The sequence below is a fragment of the Ictidomys tridecemlineatus genome, chromosome 9 (assembly GCF_052094955.1).
Source record: "Ictidomys tridecemlineatus isolate mIctTri1 chromosome 9, mIctTri1.hap1, whole genome shotgun sequence".
NCBI classification, from domain to species: domain Eukaryota; kingdom Metazoa; phylum Chordata; class Mammalia; order Rodentia; family Sciuridae; genus Ictidomys; species Ictidomys tridecemlineatus.
In genome coordinates this window covers 20,085,009-20,111,242 of record NC_135485.1, presented here as the reverse complement: position 1 = coordinate 20,111,242, position 26,234 = coordinate 20,085,009, and the positions used below count along the sequence as shown (strand labels likewise).

At 37.9% G+C, this 26,234-nt stretch overlaps 1 long non-coding RNA gene across 2 annotated transcripts in view; it reads right to left on the bottom strand.

The window, feature by feature from the left end:
• The window catches only part of LOC144366496 (uncharacterized), a 126,363-nt gene that overhangs the window by 36,078 nt on the left and 64,051 nt on the right, over positions 1-26,234 (bottom strand). The window contains exon 4 of one of the 2 annotated variants that reach the window (XR_013425558.1): positions 20,911-20,976. The exons of the other annotated variant lie outside the window; for it this stretch is intronic. This is a non-coding gene — a long non-coding RNA (uncharacterized LOC144366496). Of the gene's footprint in view, positions 1-20,910; positions 20,977-26,234 lie in introns of those variants that run through there. 2 annotated transcript variants of the gene reach the window in all.

The window sequence follows — 26,234 nt, the reverse complement described above, 5'->3', positions numbered from 1 at the left end:
ACATTGAGGAAGACAGTTTTAGTTAAGAGGAGAAAGTACATGCCACCAAAGCATTTAAATGGCTCCAAGAGAGCCCACAGGTGACAAAGCAAGAGTGCCACAGACAAAGCCCAGAGAGACTGCACTCTGCTCTAGTTCAATAATACAGGAAGAAAATGACATTCAATTAAGAGTTGCCTGCCTTCCAGGTACTTATGACATTGGAATCGGTGTGGACACAAGGCACTAAAGCTGACATCAACATAGTTCACCCAAGAAGTCATTTACTCAAGATTTACAACCCACTGTAAGGGAAAAGGGAAAATTTATGACAGGTTTCCATCTGGCAAGCTGGAACATTAGTATTCACACTGATAGCAGCAATGATTTAAATTTCATAATCGGAGTGAAGCTACGCATCAAAAAAAATTCTTCTAAAATATGTCTAATAGCTCTGACTGACTTCTTTATTAGAGTCTGCCTATGGAAAAAAATGTCAGGTCCCAATGAAGAAGTCATCAAATGTTAATTTCAGTCTATTCCACTGATAGAAATTCATAATAAAGTGCCATCAATGTGGCCGAACCCCCACCCAAGCCCTCCGAAGGAGATGCAATAAACTAACTACTTTTCATCGCTTTACAAAATAAAACCTGATTGCCTTGTTTGATCTGGTTATAGCCAGCATTTGGAGTCATAACAATGATTATTTATTAAGTACCAATAGCTATTTTGGGGTGATGGAGGGAGGAGAAAGTGCAGCCTCTGGCATGTATTGTTCAGGGCCAACGAATAAATTCTGTTAACAGAGGGGAAGAAATAAGTATAAATCTCCCACTGCAGGAGAAAGACTGGGCCATCCATTTTTCTGAATTAAAGTGCCCTGTCACTGCAAAATGCCCTCATGTTGTCGGAACAGAACTGTATAGGAAGATGAACTCTCGATGCCCTGCCTTAAAACGGTAGATAGAAAAATGTTTACCACAAAAAGAAATGTGGTTTACATATCAGAAAACAAGCCCTAGACTTAGAGGACCCTTAGATAATATTGGGTACTCGCTGAAATAATGTTTAGCTTCAAAGGAGGTTAATAAAATTCCAGGGGTTTCCTGCCCCCATGCTGCAGAAATAGGAAAGAACAAGAGTTACAGATTCGGGAGACAGGCTGAAATTAAATTTGGTTCTACCACGTTTTAGCTCTGTGACCTTGAGGAAGCTATTTATCCTCTCTAGTGTTCTATTTCTCCGTCTGGAAATAATACCAAGCTCATAGGGCTGCTAGACTAGAAGTCGGATGTTAAGTATCAAGGCCCCAGTGCGGTGGTTCACAAAGACTTTGTAGCTGTGCAAACCTTATGGGTTTTCCATAGAACGAGAAATATGGGGGTGCTCTGTGATGCTCTGAGGGCCTCCATCCCTGAACTTGGCCATAAGAGTTGAAGGAATAAAGTGTAACACTTAAGTTGTCTGTCCAAAAGCCACCCCTCTTTTGTTCTTTAATAACGAATAGTGGTCCAGATTCATCACACATGATGTGCCCAGGAAAATGGACTCCTTTATAACTCATGGGAATAACCAAGATTGGTTTCTGTTGGGTATATATGGTCATAACAAGTGTTCTTTGCCATATTTTTGGCCCCCTATCTTATGCCTGTGTCTTATGCCATTATGCATTTCCTCACTTTTCAGTGTTTTGATAAGATCACAGTACTAGTTAAACGTAATGTATCAGGAATATAACTGACATTGGGATTGAATGGATTATATAGCACAATAACCAGCCCAGCTGTGTTTAAGATAGTAACTGTCCCATCATTCCAAGTCTTTGAATGATAAAGAAAGACCCCATCCAATTCCCAATAGACATGCAACATGAATAATTAATAAACTTCTGTTATTGTAAACTACAGAGATTTGGAACTGTTTGTTGTTGCAGCAGGTCTTAAATTATCCTAACTGGTGCAATAGGTAGGTACATTCTACTGGAACTTGGTGAAATATGAGAGATACAGAGAAAGATACCCCCATTCTTCCATTTTTTGTGTAATTGTATGAGTACTCAATTCTACCAAAGGCAGAAAGGGGTTATCAAAATAGACTTCCCAGAGGAAGTAATGTTTTAACTGAATTGTATTCTCAAAAGAGCTGAGAGTTTTATCAAATTGACTAGAAGAAGGGCTGTTAAAATAAAAAAAAAACATTTTGGACAGAGAAAGCTGATTGAATGAATGGATAGCAGAAAGATGTGGTACTCTCAAAAAGATTTGTCATGAGAGGTGAACCAAAATGAGATCAGAAACATCATGATAAAAGTCCTTATGGAATTTGGACTTGATTAAATATGAAATTCAGTGGATCAGAGGCTTTTCAAATGCAAAAGTTGTTACAGTTAGTGGTGAAATTTGGGACACATACCCCTGGACACATACCCGAGAGTGAGTGAAATAATAACAGCAACATCATCATAATCACTGATGGCAATTGCCTTGGTATGTTCCATGACATAGAATGACTGGCTGCTCACTGTGCAGCCAGTCCCTGTCTACTCCATTCAGGAAAGAAGAGCAGAATTCAAAACTTTTGAAGACTGATATCACATTTAAAAATTTAATTGTTACCAATCTTCAATACTTAAATTCGGTTAGTGGTACACACTTTACAAATTATCCTAAGGGATGAGTCTAACAAAAACTTTCTACCATGGGCACAGGAGCCCTCAGATGGCTTTAAAAAAAAAAGGAGTGACATAACTAGAGATACAAAGTTTTAAAAAAATCTACCTAGAAAGAGGTTGATGGAATGGATGGAGGAACAGATTATGGTAAGCACACCATTTAGAAGATTGTCCTAGTTATAAGCTTTTGTAGCTAACAAAGACGGAAAGGGGTGTGTGCCCCTCTATGGAACTACAAGAAAAATTCATCAAGAGAAAATTATCTTTCGCAGTGTCTTTGGTATTTGAAAAATATTTCCAAATAAAGTATCTTCTTTTGTCCCCGACACCTCTCAAGGGCAGTATTGGACACCTGCTTCTGATGCTTATCTTCTCCTTGATGTGTCTCTCTTCTTTCCCATGGCTTTGTCTCTCCCTGGGCAAACTCAGGAAATTTTTTTGATACCTTGGGCAATTGGTAGAGTGAGGTATTCCCCTTTCCCTAGAAAATCATGGTGATAATAGACCAGGTAAAAATAACGAAGGGCTCAACTGAGCTAGAACAGAGAAATTAAAAGAGAAAGAGAGAACTGGTGGTGGGCTGGTGAACTTGGTACACCTTGTATGTGGCCAGTGGAACTTATTTTTCTGGTAGGATAATGTCCTTCCCAGGGCATTGTGGACATTCAATAAGTAATATTCTGAATAAATGAAATATTTAAGAAAGAAAATGAAAAAAAATACATTTATTTTGGGATAAGTCAAGATGAATCAACAATGATTTCTGCTCTTAAAGAGTTTCCAGCATTTCTGCCATTCCCCAAACCTTAAAACATGGATGGAAACACTTGGCACAAATGTTACTACCTTCCCTTCGTTTTCTGCATCTACAGCAGACATTTCAGGTTAACCACTCCAATCGTTCACTGTTGAACCTAAACACATTGTCAAGAGGCTTCTGAAGACAACGTTCCAGAAAATCATTGCCGATTGATCAGAGTTGGCGAGAGAAATGAGAGTCAGTCCCCTAGTTTTCAGGCTTATCAATATGTTGAATGAGTTTAAAAGCAATCAAGCAACAAATCAAAACAGAAAGGAATAAATTCTGAATTTTATCACTACTTTTCTTTCAATTATGCTTCCTGGGACTTTGTCCTTAACAAAGGAAAACCAGAGCATGCGAGGTCAGCAGATGCTGATTGACAGGTCCCCAATTTCACAAGAAGAAACACTGAAGAGGCCAATGTGGACTGAAAAAGGATGGCAAGGATGGAGTGGGTGGGCCAGCCTATGCAAAGTGCTTATTTTGAGAGAAAAAGAATAAATTTGCCCTATTTGTTCTGTTAAAATAAAATCTGCAAGAATGCCTCCTACACAGATATTTTCAGTATAAGCCATCTAAGGCAAATAAGGGCTATGAAAACCACATTGGAATGGAAAGCAAGAACTGGCTGGTCTAACCTTACTGTCTCAGCTCATAGAGAACTCATAGAGTAATGAGACATGATCCCAGCCACCTCTCAATATCCCTATTAGTAAACAGGGAGTCAGAATAACTTCCAATAATGATAAAGACAATTATTGAACACTGTGTGTGGTAGACAGCACTCTGAGCACTTTGCGCCTCTTCTCAAGTCAATGGTGTATCCCCTGGGAACTGGGAAGGATCAGGGACAATTCCCTGTTATTTTATTTGTATTATTACCCACACCAGACACAACAGAACCAAGTCTCAGTAAATTTAAGGAACCAGCATTCACGTCATGTAAAAAGCAGAAGATGAAATTGAACCTGTCTGTCTGCTTCCAAAGCAAATCATAGTTATATAGAAATGTTATGCAGAAACTGCTCAATGTCATTTTTCAAGTTACAAACAGGAAGTTGGATTAAGACTGAGGCTTCAGAGAAGAGTGCAACAGCAATGTATCATGGTAACACTTCTGTTTCAGACCATAAGGCTGACAAGTTTCTGGAAATCAACTCTGTTCAGCAAATCCACCTGTTTAATGGCTACCAGATTCCTGCTATGTGCTAACTGACATCAGCATATAAAGGACTTTATGAGGTCTTTATTGACCTGTTAATGTCAATGCTGGCACTAATAGCCTGGTGCATTATTCGAAGAGGAACTGTGGAAATCTGTATCCAATGGTGAACACTCAGACTTACACAGAAACAGATAACCTGGAATAGCTGCCATCAGATAAATGAGGAACTTTCACTGGTTAATCTTCCTAGGGCAACAGCACATATACAGCAGTGTCCTAGTGGACTGACTTGCTCTTTTTTTTTTTTTTTCAAGAAACAGACAACCCTTTCAGCATTTGAAATGACTAGATGATTTTACATTGCATCGGGCAAGCAATAGACGCTCTGGAAATGTGCTTTCTCGACATTTGGCACTTCAAACCTTAGAGAAGGAAAAAAACCTGGCAAAATTATTTGGAAGGATGAAAGATGCAAGCATGATTATGAGCCCCTCTTCATCGGTAAATAACCAAGCTTTTATTGGGTGAGTGTAATTAGAGACAGATTTCAGTGCAGCTTGGATACAGCTGTTTCTGTCCTCCTGGCTTCAGACTGTTGCTGGATCGTTCTGTGGCCATTGGCAATTTAGAGGATCGGTTCCATCTCACTGCACCCAGCTGACCTCCTTCCTCCCTGAGATGATAGACCTTCCCATGAAAACTGCTCAGAATTCCAAAGTGAGGTCCCCAAGTCTCAAAGGCACCTTGAAATAGGCACTTTCAATGACACGCCCACCAGCCTTTGTCTTTAGCATTTGTCCTGGGTGCGTTTGTTTTAGGAGGTCCTTGGGAAAATGACCCTTCTATCAGCCCAGTGCCTCCCCCATCTCCGCCAGATAATGGATTTTGCTTTCCCAGAGTTCAGAACGAATTCAAGAAGAGTGTCCATTGTCTATTTTTCATGAGGGAGGTGTGCCAAGGTGTCTGTATACCATTAAGAGAGAGACTATCAGCAACAGAAAGACAAATGCCAGATAATCTCACCTAAATGTAGAATCTAAAAACATCAAACTTACATAAGCAGCGAGAATGGTGGTCACCAAGTGCTCAAGGACAAAAAGGAGCAAAAGGGGTAACTATGTACTTATACCATCTGCAATAAAAAGAGGTGCATATACTCAAGGACTAGCCAAGGCCCTTTTGTTTTTAAACCATGTTTGCTTATTTTTTATGAGTATTAAAAAATTAGGATAAAACTAATCTCTAACATCCTACATTCAGTAACATAAAATACTGATGTCACAATGGACCTAAAGTTTCTAGGCAGTGAGAGTAAGAATATCTCTGCTCTTCGTGGTTCACTAATCACCTCCACAAGAACCTGGCTCCAAGCTTCAGGCTATCCCCTCTGCACCCACTTAATAAAAAGAAAGCCTCATAAATGCCTGACCCAACACTGTGCAGATCAGAAAATCCTACATTGGGTCGGAAACAATACATATAGTATTTGTCTGTGTTAGAAAAACAAGGAAAGAGAAAATCCCAAGATCGGTCTTTGTCTCTTGGTGTTTTATAATTTCAATATTCTTATGATTGGCAGCGATCGAGTGTTGTATGGTCAAGAGAAGATGGAGCCTGAAATGATCCATCTCCGGGCTAGGTTATGAGTGACTGGGGACAGAAGCCATTACTCTGGCCATAGACTTTGCCTCAAGACACCGATCACAGAACTTCTCCTTAAAGTTAATTCTGCAAATGTTTTCTGGATTTGGATTAAAATAGATAATCACCATACCAAATTTCCTTTTCTCAGTTTGCAACTGAATAGAGTAGTTATTTTATTAAGGCTCTATATGTAGCCATGCCTTTGCTTTCAAGGAAACTGCATATAGAACAGCTTCTTGATTCTATTGGTGTTTGAATTCTAAATTCAAGGAGACTGAAAATACCTCTATTTATAAGAAAGCGATCCATGAACAGTTATTGTACCATCTGTCACAAAGGTCACTTGGTCAACCTTCAGGGCAGTGATAGGTCACCAAGACTGCCCTTTCCCTTTGGCTTGAGAAGGTATCATACTTAAATAAAATCCAAAATTCCTCACAATTGCTACCTAACAAGTGATCTCAAATGCAGAAGCTTACAACAATTTATTATCTCACACAGTCTTCAAGGGTCAGGAGTCTGGAAGTGGTTGTCTGAGTAGTTCCAGGCCCCTCATGTGGTTGCATTTGAGCTAGTGGTTGGAGCTTCAGTGATCAGAAATATGACCTCGGCTGGATTCTCCATCTACAAGAATGTTAACAACATAGCAACTAGTTTCTCCCAGAGTAAATGATGATAGAGGGAGACAGAGACAGAGAAAGACATGGTTACTCCTTGCTTTATATGCCCTCTTGTTCTCTAGAGATCATGTGACTTAAACTCCTATGTATAAGGTTTTCAAATGCTGAAGAGCTGATCATTCTTTAGTTGGTTTAGTTAGCGCATAGCCACTGATCTGTTCAAGTGAAGCACACGAAGAAATACTTTGAATATTTTACTTCCTTAAGCCTAACTCTTCACTGCAAAGTGAAATTTGTTCAGTGGTTCTGGGCTCTAGCTCAAACTCTAAACTTATCCTCAGTTTTCTCATCTTTATAGTAGTAGCATGTGCTTAGATGCTCTCCAAAGCCTTCCTAAATTCTATGATAAATGTAATGACATGATCAAGACATATGGGGCTCTTCCTAGTTGCTTATCTATTATCCTTTAGCTACTTCTGAAACCAAATGCTGGTCCCTCAGCAACATATGTGATTCCAAACCTCAATTCCTTTCTGAACCTGTTTACCCTTGAGCCAGCACCCCCTGATCTATCTGGGCCCTTCATTCTCCGTTCCTCATAGATATGATAGAGTCAGTTTTCACATATGGCTCTTTCCCAGCCTCCAGGGGCCTTACACACAACCCATTGGCCACAGTTGCCTCCATTCATTTGTACAGCTGGACTTTCCAATCCACTGAGGCACAAATTCAGTCACATTCAGAGGAGGCTAAAGATTTTCTTTTTTTTTTAATTCCCAGATGTTTCCAGGACCAAGAAGAATTAAGAAAAGAGGAAAAAGGCAGTAAGAAATCCAAACATTTTTAACCTGAAGGATGAAATACAGATAATTTTTTTTTCCCATTTTGCTCTCACTGGAAGACGGTTCCAAATACATTCTTAGGAATTGCATAAAATATTTAGAATTCTCTTTGGTTTTATGGTCAACAAATCAGAACTCTGTGTGAGTGTAGGGCTTTAAGGATTGGAGCTGAAGCCACACTCTGAGTTTATTAAATATCTGTTCAATAAAAAGGCAAATAATAAAATAATACTCTGTACATATTACATTCTATTTTCACACACATTGTTCCTCCATTGTTCTGTTACACGCTGGGGATGTAATGAATCAAAGAAAGAGACCGTGTTGTCTTCCCTAGTAAGCAAACTAACCAAAATATCACTGTGATAGTCTTAAATTTAATAATGGCACCTAAATCCCAGTCTTTTCAGCTGTTAACCCACACTTGCACCTTTGTACACATGCACACATACACATGCACTCATACACACACACACACATACCAGACAACCATCCAGAAAATTTTTCCATCTAATAACTATCATGATACATTCAAACACTGCTTCTTTTATCACTAAAGAATGACTGACAAGCAAAACTACAATAATTTTACTCTTGCTCTAGGGATCTCAGGAAACTTTTCAGGTTGATAAGAACAATAAAATTGGGCTCCCTAGTCTGAGCCCAGTTTCTCCACATTCTCTTAAAACAACTTGTGTCAGAAAATACTTCTTTCTAATCTTTTAAAAAAAAATCCTCACTGATGATTTCCTACAGAAAAACCCAGAGATATAGCTCAGAGTCTGTAGTTAACAGAAGCCCACTTATGCGTTCCTATCAGAGGTTTTTAAACTAAGAGGATTTCTTAAAAGCCTATGGTGAGACAGTCTTTGTTATGCAATATATCAAGGGAAGGAAAGTGTGCCAGAATTCCCTTCTCCTGAGTGCCTGTCCCTTCTGTTTCCTACTGCACATATTTTAGCTGTATCTCCATCTGTTTAAATTCACTATTAATTATTTAACTTTTCCTCTGGGGTTGTTAATTGTTGTTAATCTGCCTTCAAAACAGGTTAGGGCCACGCAAGCCAATGAACAGCTCAAGGCAGGAGATCCATTTTACAAGCCTGCTTCATTATCATAGCTCTCTCAATTATTTTTTAATAAAAGAATGATTTTAAAGTCTGGTTAGAAAGGACCAAGACAATTTTGAAAAAGTAAAAATGATTCAGTAGCACATAAAGTAAGAGAAATGTGATTTCCTTAATAAGAGAATTCTATAGTTTTATAGAGAGACATAAACAAGACATAGTCTATATATTGAGGCTCTGTACAATAACCATTTACATTTGGGTAAAAGAACCAAATCATTGCTCTATTTTATTGAAGATATCAAATCATTTCATAAACTAAATACCAACTACTTTACCCTGAAAATGGAACAAATATATATATACTCAATGTTAAAAAAGAGATATCAATTAAAAGGAAGGATCAAAATTTTAAAAATGAATAACTTTTGAAATCATAATTTATTAGACTCTTTCCCAATTTTTCCTCCGATTCTTCTAAAAACAGAACCTAGGATACATCATAAGTTCTTTTGCATTGTCCAAGAATATTCCCCAAAAACTCAGTTGTAGATCTCTCTCTCCCTCTGAATGTTATTATGCCTTCACCTACCTTTGGGTGCTAACTTGTATCCATGCCTTAAGTCAACACTGTCATGGTCTCCTCAGACACTTCTCCAAACATCCATTGGACAGTTCTGCCTAGAGTTTATGCCAACTTATCAAAAATCAATAACATAATCTTCTAGTCCAATGAATCTAGCTTTTTCTCCATTTTCCTGCTATAGACATATTTCTTTTACCTCCCTCTTTTGTCTACAGGTTAGTTTCCAAATATTGTAGACTCTGAGCACTGTGCTTGTTCTTAATGCATTTCTTCTTTTTCCTTAGCTACCATCACAATCCTAGATATTAATTGAAACCTAAATTATTACAATTGCTGTGTTCCCATCTCTGAATCCTGACTCGAAAGTACTGCTATCAATTGATTTGGACTCATCAAAGACATCAAAGCCACACATAGAGTAGCTCTCCAAGAAGGAAGGCTTCTTCCTGGGTTTTCCCAAGGTATCTGAGCTTTCCGTGACAATAATTAATGAAGTGACCCACTAGTTTTTTTTTTCCAGAATACCCAGAAACATAACTGCAACTCTCCAGCTCCCTTGCAGCCAGGTTGAGGCTAGTTGATTGAGTTCTTGGCAGGGGAATGAGAATAAGGATGACATTTACAAACATCCTCCACAATGCCCCATGTTTCTTATGGTTATACTAGAGACCACCTGCTCCAGAAGATACAGATAAAATATGATAGAAAGCCACCCTATTCCCATTAACATTAATGGGAGAAAAATAATAGAGGGATGAACCTCTAAGATTCAAGGGCTGCTTGTTCCAGCTAGTAGTGTTAGTACCTACCATTTCATCTTACCTCCCAATAGCCAGATCTTCCAGTGAGATAACCAGACCTTGGAAGCACCAAAGAGTATATTTATTTATATGCATTTTTGAATGAGCCAACAAGAACTCGAGAATGAATCAGGTCATCAAAATGGGTCTAGAATGAGGCCTTACAAGGACATGTGACACAGTCAGGACACTGAAAATTAAGACATAAGATAAATGGCTCACCTGAATAATTTAGAGTAAGGTTTAGTTAGCGTTAATCAGTTCACATCCAAACCTATCTGCTTCTTTCAATAACAAGTGGACAGGCTGCAGATATCTTATAAATATTTACCATTGATCTTCTACGAAGATGAAGGAAATCTTTACAGGACCCTCTCCACTTTCTAATTGGAATAAAGTATCCAAATTCTATCTCTTCATGGCCACCCCTCCTCCAATTCCTTCAGACATTAGATTGGACTTTCTACTGGCTCTGAATTTCAGGTTCTTCCCTAAATGTCACCCTTTAGATCTTATCGGGCACCAAGCTGAATACAAATAGTCCAGTCTGGTGTTTGCTCTGTCAAGGACAAACCCAGCCTGGCCTTTCAGGGTGCGGGGTCCAACATCTTTCCCTCAAGAGTCCCAAGATGCCTCAGTTCCCTAACACTGACCACACACCTATAGACAGACAGCCCCATCATTAAATTATCTTCGAAATACTCACTGAGACTTCCTTCTGTTTTCTGCCAAGAATTTGGTTAATAAAAAAAAGAATGGAAACAGTCCTGTCCTAATAAATTCGACCATTATAAATCTGGAAACACTTGTGGTTCAATCAGAACATTCCATTTGGAAACAATAACACAACTAGCAAAATGACTAAAGAGTAGTTCAAACACACTTGTCACCTGCCACAACATCAGACACAAATGTGAATGGGAGCAAGGAGCAGTACAGGGTGGCTACAGAAGCAAAATATTTGACATGGGCTTTGCCCTGCCCCTGGAAATCCAGCTGTCAATGATATTCTATTTAAAAAAAAAAAAAGAAAATTAAAAAATACCTTGTTGTGCCTACTTCCATTGTCACTTCAAAAGAACCAAATATCCATAGAAGTGGTTGTTTACAAGCATTGGACACTCCTGGTTCTTGAAACAAACCCAACTGAATCCAAAGTTGGAAAATGTCACATCTTCAATCAGGGAGTAAATAATATTTCTACCTTTAGCCTTCCAGAAGTTCTGAAAGCCCTTATCCCTATAGACACATCTTTACAATTGATACCACAGATGGGTCTAAGGATGCTATTTGCCCTGGAAACAATGAAGGTTTGAATTTTTCAAAATACAGTGCACTTCACACAGTGAAGACCAGGAATTAGGTTTTTGTACTTGAAAGCACAGATTGTATCTGCCAAGCAAAGAACAATGAGCCATTCCCAATGACTATTTGCAAGGCACAGGGTTAAAACCAGGCAATGAGTCAGTGGGAAAAAAAAATACCCATGAAATGGCTTTTATATGTACTTGTTCATTGTTCGTACAAGCATTTATCTTAAAAGGATATGCTCATCTGTTCCAGTGACTAACGTTTACACCTATTCAAACCACAATTAAGTCCTATTGAAATTTTTGTTTTCATGGTTATGATGGAACTTAATCATGTTTATGGATCAAGCCAGTTTAGACATTTCAACCAGGCATATCTTGTAGAATAGTCTACATCACTGTGGACAGACCACAAAACACCTTCTAGACAAAAGCTCCCCATAATATGTCACCAATGTGAAGTCAATGTTGCATAGGCAAAGGGAAAGGAGGGGCCATTCTTGAATATTATTTTTATCTTCAAGTTATATTTAAGGGACTACTGAGATGTATGTATGCATATCTATTACATTATTATTATTATGTAGATATTATTATATATACTATATGTTCTTTTGCAGGGGGGGCAGTACCAAGGATTGAATCTAGGGGCATTTAACCACTGAACCACATCATCAGCCCTTTTTAATATTTTTTACATAGAGACAGGGTCTTGTTGAGTTTCTTAGGGCTTCACTAGGTTGCTGAGGCTGGCTTTGAACTTGACATCTTCCTGCCTGAGCCTCCTGAGTTGTGGGGATTACAGCCATGTACCACCAAGTTGGGTCCAACACTATATATTCTAATGTAAATGGGCTTACTACCTCTCCCAGCCAATAATAATCCCTCTTCTCTTTGCATATAGAAAGAAAAAAAAGCTGGAAAATTTATATAAGTAAAATAATATATACGAGAAAATTTTCTCCAACACAATGCTGATATTTAAACAAATGTCTGACAAAAGTCACAAATTTTTCTCTAATCAACTTTCTTTTGTGAAAAACAAATCCCTGTTCATAGCTTTGCTCTGTTTCTCTTTCTCTGTGTTTATTCATCTTATACATGGCCATGATAGGAGCTCAGGTACTGCTCTCTCAGATTAGTTCCTCTTTGTCAAACCTCCTGCTATTTGTCTTTGATCAAATTCCCCAAAATTAGAGTGCTATAGTATGTATAAATATGCAACAACAAACCCCACTATTATGTATAATTACAGTGCACCAATTTAAAAAAAAAATGAACGGGAGAAAAGTTCTGATTGGCTGCTTGGTGTAACAGTGGCTTCCCTGGCTTTGGGTTGGGGATCCCTACTTGGCCCAGGCAGCAGGGGGAGATGGTGTCCAGTGGGACTTGCAGGCAATTTAGCCTCCTCTCCATCCACACATGTGGGGTTCTTGAATCCAAGTGAGAAACAGCAGGCCTTGAAGTGAGAAGAACAATCTTAATGCTTGATAAGAACTTATAACAAACCATATGGTTCAAGAACCAAAGAGAGAGAGAGAGAGAGAGAGAGAGAGAGAGAGAGAGAGAGAGAGAGAGAGAGAGAGAGAGTGTCAGCTGGCATCCTCCCACTTCTGAAGGTTTCCCACAGACCTACAGGCATCAGGGTGAAGAGTGTGTGGATGTTCTTCCCATCCTCCCTTTTTCCTACCTTATCTTTTCCAATCATCTCCCTTCATCCATACTTCACAGAAGGCTATCTCTTTGCTACTAATCTTTCTTTAAATTGAAGGCTTGGGTAAAGTTCTGGCAAGATGGGGAAGAAACTGAGAATTCTTGCTTGAACCAGAAAGAAAACAAAAGGCAAACAACACACACCAAGACAGAAAACTTGGAAGCACTGAGTGTCAAGGAAAGTTCCAGAAGTACTTTGTTGATGTGAGATGGAAAGATGGAAAGATCTGGGGAAGAGAAATAGAAAGAAATTTGTGGAAATGCTACTATGATTTATGAAGTTGTTTTTTTTAAAAAGAAACTGTGGTTTTTATTAGTGTGTTAAGTAATTTTTTATTTAAAAAATGACAGCAGAATGCAATACAATTCTTATTACATATATATACCACAATTTTTCATAATTCTGTTTGTATATAAAGTATATTGACACCAATTTGTGTCTTCATAAATGTACTTTGGGTAATGATGTCTATCACATTCCACCATCCTTGCCAATCCTCTGCCCCTTCCTTTTCCTTCCCATCCCTCTGCCCTATCTAGAATTCATCTATTCCTCCCAAACTCCCCCTCCCTACCCCACTATGAGTCAGCTTCCTTATAGCAGAGAAAACATTCATTCGGCATTTGTTTTTTTGGGATTGTCTAACTTCACTTAGCATTATCTTCTCCAATGCCATTCATTTACCTGCAAATGCCATGATTTTATTCCAAAAAAACAAATAACCCAATCAACAAATGGGCCAAGCACCTGAAAAGACACTTCTCAGAAGAGATATACAATCAATCAACAAATATGTGAAAAAATGCTCAGCATCTCTAGTAATTAGAGAAATGTAAATCAAAACTACTCTAAGATATCATCTCACTCCAGTCATAATGCCAGCTATTATGAAGAAAAACAACAATAAGTACTACAGAGGATGTGGGGGAAAAGGTACACTCATACATTGCTGGTGGGACTGCAAATTGGTGCAGCCAATATGGAAAGCAGTAAAGAGATTCCTTGGAAATCTGGGAATGGAACTACCATTTGACTCAGCTATCCCTCTCCTCGGATTATACCCAAAGGGCTTAAAAACAGCATACTACAGGGACCCAGCCACATCAGTGTTTATAGCAGCACAATTCACAATAGCTAAACTGTGGAGCCAATGTACACAATGGAATTTTACTCATCAATAAAAGAGAATAAAATCATGGCATTTGCAGGTAAATGGATGGTGATGGAGAAGATAATGCTAAGTGAAGTTAGCCAATCCCCAAAAGACAAATGCCAAATGTTTTCTCTGAAGTTGGTTATTTTAAATGTTCTTCCAAAGACCCCAAAAGTAACATTCGTATTTAATACATTTTGGATGCAGAATTATGCTGGCCTAAAAAATGACTTGGTACTGGTCCGCCTCAGTTATGTGAAGGTTCTACATGTGTCTGGGTGGAGACATTTTCTATATTTTTAAACTAAATTGAGTGAATTCACATTTCTTGCTTCTGAAACTTTCTTCAAACGTCTTCTAAAATCTTCTAAAATGGAATCTCAAATTATCTCATTTATTTTATTATATTCCTACCCTTGGCTCTATACAGGGCAAACTATACTTTTCTTAATTCATGGAGAGAAAAACTGGAGCTTCAGAGCTCTTTCTGAAATGGTGAAAGTATGAAACTTGACTCTTCCCTCAGTCTGTACTACTTTTAATTTAGATGGAGTTCTAATATCTGTTGAAAGTAAATACAAATGAATAAATATCAAGTAGTAAAAACAAGTATTTAAAAACTCTGTCTTTTACTTCTCAGTTCCCTAGCAGACTGGCCCATGTTCCCACTCCCCTCTCCCTCATTTGATGTCCCTTAAATTTAATGATATCAAGTTCACTGCCATTTAAGTCTTTCTTTATTCAATAGCTGGGCAAATTGTCATTGGTATGCAAACTGGTCTCAGGCAAGGAACATTACTCTTTAATCTCCTAATTTTAATTGGTATGCCATCATGCAGACTGGGGCTGCTAATGGCCTAGTTTGTAGATTAAGACCAACAGACCTGAACTGCGGTATGTCATTAGTTACAAATAAAAAGAGGAAAAACACTGAACAATGATAAAAGGGGCCATTCCAAATCAGAGAGAAAATGATTCTTCTTCGTCTTCTCCAAGGTTCATGACCCTATTTCAATGTCCATTTGTAACAGGATTCGGATTAATGCTTTCTGCTTGGTCAGATAATTTCAGAACAGTTGGTAAATTGAAATGATTTGCTGTGTATATACCAGTATTATTGGCTGGCCCAGGAAATGTTGCTGAACAATTTGCTCACAAATGACATTGTTCCAACTGATAGAGCTGTTTCCTTCACTAAGAAACAAATATTTCAAATGAAAAAAAAAATCTTTCACTATTTAAGGAAAACAGATTTTTCTTCAATGGAATTAGCTATCATTATTTCTCCCAGTGTCTCTTCACCTTCCAACAAGTTAAGAGCCTAATACACATTAAGCTTTCAAGGAGTCCATACATGTATCCATAATAGTGAGAAAAAAAATGAAAATTCTAATGAAAAAAAAAGAAGTCTTTATTTAAATACACAGGTTAGAGAAAGAGAGGTAGGGGGAGAGAGATTCAAAGATAGATGGATAGTTCTATAAAACAGTAGAATTGTCTGATTTAGGTGTAATTCTCTCCATCTCTCAAAAGAAACAAATAAGACCACTGACAAGAACAAATACAAAGGAATAGAGAAAGAGAAAGCAATATTGGATTTCTCTAAACAGAAAATGAAGGAAATAAAATATAATCATGTAGTGATCTCTGTTGTGGACATATAGTACCCTCCAAAAGACAAGCTGAAGTCCCAATCATGAACACCTTACAAATGTGAATTTATTTGGAAATAAGATCTCACAGATAATCAAGTTATGATATAATCATTCAGATGGGTCCTGACCTAATATGACGGGTCTCTTTATAAATAGGGAAATTCAGACACAGAGGCAGACACACACATAGGAAAATGTAAAAACACAAGGAGAAAATGACCATGTGATTAGAGTGACAAAGTTATAAGCTAAGGAACCCCAAGGATTACCAGCAAACATCAGGAGCTAGAAGAGGCAAACAAAGACTCTCTCCCAGAGCCAGGAGAGACACTATGGGCCTGATTATATCTTGATTATAACGTCCAGCCTCTAAAACTGGGACACAATAAATTTCTGCTTTTTTAAGCCACCCGTTGTGTAGCACTTTGTTACAGTAACCCTAGCAAAACTAATCAAGGCAATGCCTGCCTTGATTCTGCATGCACTTCCCACTGTCATTATTCTAACCTATGGGTGTGGCCTCCTCTTCTAAGGAGTTTGGTTTACAGAAGGCCATAGAGAAATAATGAAGAGTAACTAATAGTTATTGATGTCTTTTATAAACCATCATTTTTAATCCTTAAACAACCCTGAAGGCACGTATTATCTTCCCTTCCAGTCCAAAGGGAGAAGTGGAACTCTGATACATTGAATATCTTTCCCAAGGAAGCACAGATAAAAAGTAATAGGGCTGGGATTTGAGCTGATGCCAAAGCATGCTCCTGGATGAAGCATCCTGCTTCTGGCGACTCCAAAGAAAAAGATGTGTGGGGAACTGGAGAGGGGAGAGGACCCACAAGGTCCTCTTTCTCCTGAGCTGTGGAAATGCACGGTGTTGAGTGGGGGGCAGACTTGCCCCTTTGCTACAGAAGTCATGATATTCCTTACTAAACTCCAGAGATCTAGCTTAATAGCGAGGTAGGGGAAAGGCCATTTTTGCAGGAATTCGCATCTCCTCAGGTGTGTGGGCTCATTTTTGGACCTGGAATTATAAATACTATGGGATGCCCAGAAACCACCCTTAACTGAGCTAGCAATTAAAAGTGCTGGGGAGTGCAAAGGTGGTATGGGACGACAGGGGCTTTCCCACCCTGGGGCACAGGGCATAACCTACACTCTCCCATTTGAAGCATGTGAAACACTCTGGGGACCACAAGAAAGTAAAGGCTCTACTGGCCCCACCCCCTTTTTTTGGCTACAATACTAACAATTAGCATTGATCTTAGATCCTGTTGAGGTAGTTTATTATTTTTGTTTCATTTTATTTTACCACAATAAAAATATTTTCATGCCTCTGACACTTGCCCAAAATAATGGACAATAACCATAACAAAAGCAATTGACTTTTCATGTAAGTAAAATAATAGTTATTTCTTAAATATAATAATAACCGTTATATACTTTATAATTGTTACATACCTGTCAAGTCCTAAAGTAAGAGCTTTGCCAGCATCAGATTATTTAATACGTACAACAAACTGCTAAGGCACTTGTTATTAGCCCCACTTTACAATGGAGAAATTGAGGCTTAACGTAGACAAATGCACTTGCTCAAGATTAAATGGTTAAAAAGGGGGGTGGCAGCAGATAGGTAATCTATGTTAACTGGAAGTAACGTGCAAATGCCCTGAGCCAGGCATGTGCTTGGAGCAGTTGAGCCAGTGTGGTTAGATGGTGACAGAGAGGGAAAGGTTCAGGGAATAAAATAGGAACAGTCATAGAGGAGGAGGAGATTGCAGGGCCTTAACAATTCTACTGACTGACAAGAGTGTTAGGAGTTAACTTTTACTGAAATGAAATGTAGTGGATGGGGCAACTACAGAGGGAAGATGAGGGATCAGGTAGGCACTGGTGACATTCAAGGTGTCTATTCAATAGAAGTCCAAGTAAGGGAGTTGGATGCACGCATCTGGCATGGAATGGAGAAGCGTAGGAAAAAGACTCTAAGGAGTCATTAATTTCCATATGGTGTTTAAAGCCCTGAGACTGGCTGAGATCACCAAAGTTACACATATAGATAGAATAGGACCAAGGACTGAGCCCGGCGGCACTCCAACATAAGGAAAAAAAAAAAAATGGAGAGACCAGGTAGGAGGGAAAGTATAGCAGAATGGTGCCCTGAAAGCCAAGGGAAGCAAGAGTTTCAAGCAAGAGGAAATGAGCAAGGGTGATAAATGTGGAAATGTCGCTGACTGCCAGGTCAGAAAAGTAAGACAAGAACTGAGAGCCAGTCAATGGATCTAGCCATTTCAAGGGCACTGTTAATCTTAACAAAAGTTCATTAAACAAAGTGGCTGGAGTAAAAGTATGTCTTCAGCTTCAGAAGAAAATGGGAAGATAAAGTATGAGACAGTGAGCCTGGATCCAGTTTTGAAGAGTGTTTTCCTGTAAAGGAAGTAGAATGGAAAGAAAGCAAGGAGGGAAGAAGGCAGGAAGTGGCCCACCAAGGAGGAGGGGATGTGGGAGAAGCTCACCCAGTACAGCAGTAATGTGTTTTATAACTCTGGGAAATGTTGAAACAATAGGGAAATAAACAGGCAGTGTGAACTCAGCCAGGCATTGACTGCACCTGATGTCAGTGACAAACTGTTCCTCCTCATCAGAGCAGACTCCCTCAACACCACCATATCTTGTTCATCATGGAAGAAATTCAAGAGACAATTAATAAAACACTTAGGTGGATTCCCCATAAAATCTCTCTACAAACTATGTGCTATAAATGCAATGTAACAGCTGCTGTTAGCCCCTCTCAGCAACAGGAAGAATGGCATGTTGGATTATTTCCCAACTTCTTCATTCGGGTCTTGTATCTTCCCTTTGTCTCTTGAAGGCTGTAATAGGTAAACAAAAGGGCCTCAACTCTCACCCTGGGTATATGAATCTGTAAATCAATTGATGAATCAACAATTTGTGATGGAAAGTCCATCTCATAGCTCTATAAAGCATACCCAAAAAATCAGAATTTACTTTCTAAAACATATACCTGATTATTTCTCTGAGGTGGTAGATAAGACTATATGTCCACCAAAATTACCCCGTGATAATAGAGCTGTGACCAGAGTGAGGCTATTTAGACAAAACGGCAGTTAGATGTGGCCGGAAGGTATTTTGTTTTTCAAGGAAAGTAAGTAACAGTGAGATGTGCTGTCTTGTGTCAACAATGCCAGACAACAGCATCTTTCCTCGTATTTCTTTCCCTCTTGGCTGGAAAGAAAAGGCAGCAATGATATGGCTTTGAGCATGCAGAAGGCAATGCTCAGGGTATGAAGATGGAATTACTTAAAAAGAGCTGAGATCCTAAACGGTCATACAGAATAAGGCACCCACCTGAATGTGTACAATGGGGCAGGGGGATCAATACTTACAGCCCTTAAGTCACTATTGAGAATGTAATTGAGAAAGGAATTTTGAGACTTCCCTAAATGTTATGCTTGCCCATCTGCAGAATCTTCCATTGCTTCTCAATGCCAAATGATCAAATGATCATTATCTGACAGAGCAAAGAGCCCTTCACTGTCCAACCCCACTTTGCTTTTCAGTTGCACATCCTGAGCTAAATCTAAGTGAAATTCAGTAAGTTCATGCTCATGAAGATCCAATGCAGGCCTGGCACACCAGCACACTTTTTAAAAATACTAATCTGAAGAGAGGTTAAGATTGTAAAAGGATTAGTCTTTATAAAGTCTCTTCCTCAGAAGTCAGTTAACATCAGCCCTCTACTTATATTCTCCTTCAATATTGAGTTGCAATTTGGGGACTTTTTTTTTTGCCTCTAAATAAACTTTTGAATCACTTTGTCAATATCTACAAACTAGTTTGATGGAATTTTGATTGGGATTGCATTGAATCTATAGATAAGTTGGGAAAAAGGACATATTGACAATATTGAGTTTGCCTCTCCATGAACATGGTCTCTTGGCCTCCATCCCTTCCTCCCTCCCTCCCTCCCCCCTCTCTCTCTCTATATATATATATACACACACACACACACTCGTATATACACATATTTTTTTCTCTGATATACTACATCAAAGTTTTGAAGTATTCACCATGCAGATCATGTACATATTTTATAAGAGTATGCCTAAGTATTTTCAGGAGTGCTAATGTAAATGGTGGTATATTTTTAATTTTAAATTCAATTCCATTCCTGATATGTAGAGAGATATTAATCTTTTTATATTAACTTTGTATTCTTCAATCTTAGTACAATCATTTATTTATTAGTTCCAGGAGTTTTTTGGATGATTCTTTGAGATTTTCTCCATAAACAATCATGTCATATACAAAGACAATTTCATCTTTCCAATCTCTCCCACTCTCTTCCCTCTCTTTCACTCTCTCTCTCTCTATCTCTCTCTCTCCCCTACCCTCTTCCTATGAATTCCAGTATTATGTTAAAAAACCGTAATGAGAAAGGATATTTTTTTATTCCTGATCTTTGAGAAAAATATTTGAATTTCTCACCAGTAAGTATGTTAACTGTACAGGGTTTTGGTAGATATTGTTTATCAAATTGTGGAAATTCCTTCTCTATTCTTAATTTACTAAGAGGTTGTTGTTGTTGTTGTTGTTGTTGTTGTTGTGCATGCATGAGTTGGGATTATTTCAAATGCCATTTTCTGCATGTACTGATACTATCATGTAATTTTCCTTCTTTATATTGTTGTTGTGATGATTGTATTAACTGATTTTAATATTGAAACATTCCACTTATACATAAGCATACATAAATATATAAAATGAATTACCAAACATATTAATACAAATAGTATTTGTTAAAAGTATACCTGTTGAATCAATTAAAATCACAAATACAACTTTTAGTTTTACCTTTATATTCTTCTCTGATGCTCTCTCTTTCCTTATGTGGATCTGAGTTTCTGATGTGTTATTTTCTTCTCTCTGATGGACTTTCTCCGACATCTGTTTAAGGCAGGCATACAGGCAACAAACTCTTTCAATTTTGGTTTGAAAATCTTTGTTTCACTTGCACTTTTGAAAATAATTTTACAGAGTAAAGAATTCTAGGTGAGGGTGTCTTTCCCTCTAAATTTTATATCTCCTTCTCTATGATCGTCTTGCTTATGTGCTTTCTGAGAAACAGCATGTAAGGTTTATCATTGCTGCTCTATGAAAAAGGGACCCTCTTCTCTTTTAGTCCTTCTAAGATTTTTATCTTTAATTTTCTGATGTTTTAATATGTTATGCCTTAGTTTTGTAGGTTAGCAGAGGTTTTTATACTTGTTCTGATTGGTATTTTCTGAGTCCTTGATGTGCTATATGATGTCTGACTTTAATTAGAGGAGATTCCTACTCATGATCACTTTAAACATTGCTTCTGTTCTTTTTCCCATCCTTCTCTTTCTTGTATGTCCCCTACACATGTTACATCTTTTATAGTTGCTCCACAACTCTTAAATATTCTGGGAGGGGTTTTTCAGTCTTTTTTTCTCTTTGCTTTTCAGTTTCTATTGGTATATTTTCAAACTCAGGCATTTTTTTATTTTTGAACTATTATTTTTGATTGCTAGCTTTTTTTTCCTGATTCTTAGAATTTCCATCCCTCCCTTTCAATACTCATTCATTCCTTCATATTTTCTAGTTTTTTCATTGTAGTTCTTAGCAAATTAACATCATTTTCTAGAATTCCTGGCCTGATAATTCCAATATGCGTGCCCTATGTGACCGATTGTCCTGATTTTTTTCAGTCTCTTCAAACTATGCTTTAAAAAGAGGGGTGGGAGGGAGTCCTAAAGGTTTTTTGCCTTTTAGAATGCCTTGTAATTCTTTGTGGGAAGGTAGAGGTGATGTACTGGGTAAGGAAGCTGTGGTGAACAGACCTTTCATGATGTAGTGGTGTGGTGTAGAGAGGAGAAGCATTCTGTAATCCCTTGCTTAGATTTTACTCTCTTGCTGAGCCTGTGTCCTGGACTGTGAGTTTCACCAGTGTTCCTCAGTTGCTCCCCTTAGATGGGACAGGATGATTAGAACTGTCTCAAATGGGTATTCCCTTTCCCCAAACATGTTCTGAAGAATTCCTAGGAGGTTAAGTTCTGACCAAAACCTCAAAAGGTTAGATTCTGTTAAAATACTTTATCTTGTGGCCATTTCTCACTTAGAAAAACAGGGATGCTCTCACATATTTCAAAGTATTTTCTTTTCCCCTCTGCTGAAAGGATGAGGCAAATTATCTCTGATATTCACTGAGAGAACCTGGCAGACCTAATATAGCTAAAATTCACAAAAGCATGAGGTCCGGTGCCTGGGTCCTCCAGCACTTGTTAACTCTTCAGATTTATATACTATGAGTTCCACTAATCCATCAATTACAGTTCAGCTTTTCCTACCCCAAAAGTGTTTCCTGTCAAGGTTTCTACTTATGTTTTTCTGCTCTAGTAAGTTCTAATTCTCTGTATCCTCCTGTTTGTATCTCTAATTTTGGGGACAGAAATTTGGCTTGTAATCTCATTCCTCTGATTCATCTAAGAAGAGCTATTGATTTTTCAGTCTGCTTAGCTTTTTATTTGCTGTTTGGATGGAGTGTTGTTAGGGTGGATTTCTAAGCTCCTAAACATGATGGACCAGAAATTGCAAGTCAACATATGGTTGTTTTTAACTAAGGCTTATACATTTCCTTTTTTTACCCTCAAAGGAAATTCATTTCCAAGTATTTGTTCATTTTAATAGTAGAAAGTATTGTAGCAGTGATTTTATTTCTAATTATAAGTTAAGAGATTTACATGGATCCATAACCAAGGATGTATCTAGCTCCTTAACAACTAGAAAATCTGCAGTTATATAATGTTAGAGAAAATTAATAAATCTTTTATTTATATATCATAGTTTTCAAAATTCACATAGACTTGCTTATTCTCATACTCTCCCTATTTCCTCCTACTATAATTTATATTTCTTATGAACAGTAACAATGTAGCATTTTTCTGTATCTCTTTGCTTTTATATCAATGTATTGTTAAATGCTGAGCAAAGGTTCTGAGATTTAATTAAATTTTTTCTTCATAGCAATTCTGGGAACAAGATGAGGCAAGTGGTAGAACCACTATCAGACTGAGGAAACTGAGGCTCAGATAATAAATGGACCTTACCAAGGTATTACACACTGCAGAGTCTCCAACACTAAGGGTATAGGCAACAAGGGACGTCCCAGATTCCAACTATGATTCAATTCTTGCAAAATTACCAGGTAGAGATTGTAGTTTGATTTAACTGTGTGTGAAAACATAAAGAAATGTGACATTTCTCACACAGCTGGATTTCTGGAATGTGATTCTTATGTGTTCCATGCTGCTCCTTTATTTCATGAGTTATCAACCCTGGGAAGCACCTGTTGGCTCATAGCTATGAAGGATGATGATTTGGTTCATTACTATCATGTTCCTCCATTCCTCTCTGCATCAATTCCCAAATTTTGTTGATAATTTTAGTATATTTATATGTATTGTAATGTGAAATATGGTAAATAAAATTTGTTTCCTGAATTTTCATCTTCAACCAGTATCTGATGACCCCACACTACTAAATATGAGAAAATCATTCCCTTTATTCACCTTTTGCTCATTCTTTCCTTTCTCTGCCCCTCAGTTGGTTGTTATTACTGCTATTGTTGTTTATAATCTAAATTGTCAAGGTATGTGGCCTTTTCATCCTTTTCTGTAATTCTAGTCCCAAGTGTAACAGACTTTGCCTATATATTAATGTGAAAACTGATAATTAAGAAACAACATTTCATTTTGATGCTTATGTAAGCATTATTCAATGTAGAATCAAATAATATGGTTTCATGCACAACAAAGGAAATATAACCTCATGCTACTTAGCCTTGCTGATAAAGGGGAAATCTTTTTGAGGATCTTATATTAATGCAACACTTCTCAAACCAGAATGTGCACACAAATCACCCAAGGATCTTGTTAAATTGTGACTGGTCTCAGCTGAGGTCCAAGACTGTGCAGCTGTAGCAAACTCCAAGTTATGCTGGTTCACAGAACACAGTTAGATGACAGGCATCTAATGGGCCCTTTTTCAGCCTCCATTATTTCTTCTGGGTCATGACAAACCACCAGTGTTTTTCAAATTCATAATTCATTTCCTTTCTTGAATTCCTATTTCCATCACTCTTAAGGCTTCTATTTAAAAAATTCTATATGATTTCCATCTTCCATATTCAATCTCCCCCCCAAAAAAATGTTAATTTGTTTTTCAATCAATAGTGATCTCCGAGATGCTTAAATTAAAGCTTTTTCACTTAGTTAATTTCACACCCTCATGATAAACTCACACTCTGTTTGAATCGATTCACTCTTATATACCTGGAGAAATCCAGAATTGAAAGATCATTTCTAAACAAGGGGCTAGAAAGTTTGGTAACATGTTCATCAACCAAGTCAGCTGCCTCCAGAATACCAGCTCTATCAAAATATGTCACGTCAAAGATTCATCTCCATGAAAGTTTCCTCCTTGAAAGTTTGACAGTGGAGCTGGCCCCCAAAACATGATCCACACTGTGTCCCACAATGATCTCAATTCCTTACCCAGAATAGTCATCATACAGTTGTTTTCTTCACAGTGACAAAAATGGCACAGGGGAGAAACATCATCCAGTCATTTCTAAAAGCCCCTTTGAAAGATCTATAATTTATTCTCATGCCACCAACTGCAACATGAAGAGACATGTGATAAATAAATCCAGTCTAATGAGGAAATATCATTACAAAAAAAAAGAAAAGCATACAGTTAATCCATTTTTAAATAACCTTAAAATAATGCTGAAGTTTTCCCTGGATTCCATATCTTGAGATATGAATTTTTTTTCTTTATCCCACAGACTCTGATTACACAAAAGCAATTATGAGAAAATGTGTAATAAAACAGCAGGTGATACCAAACGGAACTCAGAAAATTGCCTATGGGGGAGGAAAAAAATAGTCATTCATTGTTAAGCATCCCAAAACTCTGCATTCTATGAAGAGGAGTAAATATGAATTTTAAATATTCAGAAACCTCAGGGTGCCTCAAATATAGTTATCCCCCTTCCCCATTTTACAGTTCAGAAAAACTGAGTCAGCAATCCTCAATTGCCCTAGACTTCTGCAGAACTTAACCCCAGAGGGGCACTCAGAGCACCATTTGATTAAGAAGTGTAATTAGGAGCTCTTCTTCTACTGAGCTAAGTCACCTGGTGTCTTGTCGTCGCAGACTTCCACCAAAATTAAATGCATTAATTTTTTTAAATTGAGACCCAGAGAGTCCCATCTGCAAAATAATCAAGGCAAATTATATTATTAAGTGTTAGAAGGTCCAAGACTCAAAACAAAATAAAATAAATATGTATAAAAGATTAACAATGCCCTAGGCAAAGGGCGAAGACACTGATGATCATATTACTATTGAAGCCATTGCCAGCACTAGATGAGGCAGAGCCTACAGTTGTTGTTTTTCTTTTTTTTTTTTCATAGAAGATAATTTTCTTCAGTGAGAAAAAAAGCATACTAAAAATAGAATTGCTGGCTTGCTATTTTATGAGACCCTGACAAAGCAGATAACTTTTTAGACTACATTATAACAGTCTAGCCAGGACTATTTATGAGGCTATACACTGTCACCAGGGGCTGGTAGGCTTCATGAACCTCCACATTCTGATCTGTCTGGTCCTGATTCTAGGCTGTCTGATCTCCTCATGAGACAAACCACACCACCTATATCCTACATTATGTCTGAATAAACAAAGACATCCTCAAGAAATAGAACTCACTCAGTCCCAGGGCACACTCTAAATTTTCAGAAAGTTCCATGATAAGCCCCTGACCATGGTGTCTCATAGGATCCACCAGCATTCCCCTTCAGGAGTTGGGAAACTTGTCAAGTTTGTGGAACTCCCATTGACCCTTTCCACCTGAGGAAGCAGAATGGGAACTGCAAGAGAAGCCTTGAATATCATGCTATGATGTTAACAACCCCAAAAAACTAAGCCTCCAGCAAGGAAGTGGGTAAGAAAGAGAAAGTAACAGGAATCAGGCAAATTAAGGCCTAGCCAGAATAGAATAGAATAAAATCCCAAAGGCAACAACAAGAAAAGATTCCTTTCACAGAGTTGAAACAAATTGTTCAAGGCACAAAGGATAGAAAAGGCTAAATGCAATGGGGAGGTGTCTTGGGAGCCT